This window comes from Tupaia chinensis, unplaced genomic scaffold, assembly GCF_000334495.1.
Source record: "Tupaia chinensis unplaced genomic scaffold, TupChi_1.0 Scaffold000410_1, whole genome shotgun sequence".
Taxonomy (NCBI): domain Eukaryota; kingdom Metazoa; phylum Chordata; class Mammalia; order Scandentia; family Tupaiidae; genus Tupaia; species Tupaia belangeri.
In genome coordinates, this window is record NW_006159915.1 from 1,036,701 (window position 1) to 1,038,994 (window position 2,294).

General features: G+C 39.9%; 1 pseudogene; it reads left to right on the plus strand.

Annotated features, from left to right (window-relative positions):
* The first annotated feature begins 2,001 nt into the window (after positions 1-2,001).
* The window catches only part of LOC102500050 (ubiquinol-cytochrome-c reductase complex assembly factor 2 pseudogene), a 41,477-nt pseudogene continuing 41,184 nt past the window's right edge, over positions 2,002-2,294 (plus strand).

The following is a 2,294-nucleotide window of genomic DNA, read 5'->3' on the forward strand; positions in this document are numbered from 1 at the left end:
GCTCACCAGAAAGACAGAGAAAGAGAGACAGAAAGCAAGAAATCATCCCCATGGGGGATGGCCGCACTACAATCCCTTCTCCTCCATTCTCCTAGCAAGATCTTGGGCACATACACACACGCACCCAGCAGGCATTTAAGCCACTGAGTCTGGAGTCAACTACATGGGAGTCCAGTGACATAGACATTATGCCAACTGCTGGTCCCATCTCTTAATATCTTTTTAATTTTGATTTATTAAAGTTTAAACTTTTCTTGAAATTAAAAAATTCCTATTTAATTTAAACTATACAGCATCAGCTAGGTGCTACTTTATAGTTTATTAAATTCTACTCAGAGCTTCATCCCTAAAGCCAGACACACAGATACACATGTATCAACTGAACTTATTATTGAAAATAGTTTGATTAATTAAGATATTTTGTGAATCAGTAAAATATGGGGATGGAAGGAATGGAAAACAACTCTAGACACCAGAGACAGTGGGGGAGGAGGGTGGAAAATGGCAGGGGGTGAGAAATAGGGGGAAAAGATGCATACATATACATGAAACAAGAAATGGAAAATTATTTGTCAATGATAACATGTATGATTAAGCCACTGTGGAGTAGATTCTGGATGGGAAATCACATTTTGGATGCTGTGATGATGCTCAGTGAATGAATATAAAATAAATTAATTTAAACACACACACACACACACACACACACACACACACAACTGGCTTTCGTTGAAAAGGGCAGCCCTCAGTGCAAAATTTCAGCAAAGACTCTAAGAAATGGAAGATGTTGGCCAAGCAAATATCTAGGAAATGAAAGGTGTTAGCCAAGCAAATATCTGGGTAAAGGACATTCCAGAGGGAGATATCAGTGGAAAAGCAAAGTGCCTGGAGGCTTCAAGGAATCTCCTCCATTCTCCTAGCAAGATCTTGGGCGCATACACACACGCGCCCAGCATGCATTTAAGCCACTGAGTCTGGAGTCAACTTCATGGGAGTCCAGTGACATAGCCATTATGCCAACTGCTGGTCCCATCTCTTAATATCTTTTTAATTTTGATTTATTAAAGTTTAAACTTTTCTTGAAATTAAAAAATTCCTATTTAATTTAAACTATACAGCATCAGCTAGGTGCTACTTTATAGTTTATTAAATTCTACTCAGAGCTTCATCCCTAAAGCCAGACACACAGATACACATGTATCAACTGAACTTATTATTGAAAATAGTTTGATTAATTAAGATATTTTGTGAATCAGTAAAATATGGGGATGGAAGGAATGGAAAACAACTCTAGACACCAGAGACAGTGGGGGAGGAGGGTGGAAAATGGCAGGAGAAATAGGGGGAAAAGATGCATACATATACATGAAACAAGAAATGGAAAATTATTTGTCAATGATAACATGTATGATTAAGCCACTGTGGAGTAGATTCTGGATGGGAAATCACATTTTGGATGCTGCGATGATGCTCAGTGAATGAATATAAAATAAATTAATTTAAATACACACAGACACACACACAACTGGCTTTCATTGAAAAGGGCAGCCCTCAGTGCAAAATTTCAGCAAAGACTCTAAGAAATGGAAGATGTTGGCCAAGCAAATATCTAGGAAATGAAAGGTGTTAGCCAAGCAAATATCTGGGTAAAGGACATTCCAGAGGGAGCTATCAGAGCAAAAGCAAAGTGCCTGGAGGCTTCAAGGAACAGCTAAAAGGCCACCATGCTGGCCCAAGGGTGGGGACGAAATGTTAAGAAATAGGGGAAGGATCAGGCTCTGCAGGGCCTTATAGGCCTTTGCAGGGACTTTTGTTTCTATCAAGTGAAAAGGAAATTCACTCCAGGGAGCTGAGTGGAAGAGTGACTTGACCTGACTTACATTTTCAAAGGATTAGTTTGGCTACATTGTTGAGAAGAGATTTTAGGAGGCCAAGTTTAGAAGCAGGAAATCCATTTGGTAGGTAATCCACTGAGCCAGATGGTGATTAGCTTAGATCCGGATGGCAGTAGAAAGGAGCAGGCTCTGCATAGGCAGTGAAGACAGAACCAAGCACCTTTCCAGATGGTTTGGATGTATGGTGAGGAAAAATAGGGAAGAATCAAAGATGACTCCAGTGTGGGAGCTGAGAACAACAAAGATGGAGTTAGTTGTCTTTGAAGTAGCTAGGGAAGGCTGGAGCAGGTTCTGGAGGAAAGTTCAGGAGCTCAGTTTCTAACAGCTTTTTTGTGAGATGTTCATCAGACATATAAACAGAGATATCCAAAAGCTAATCAAAACAGAAATCTGGACTTT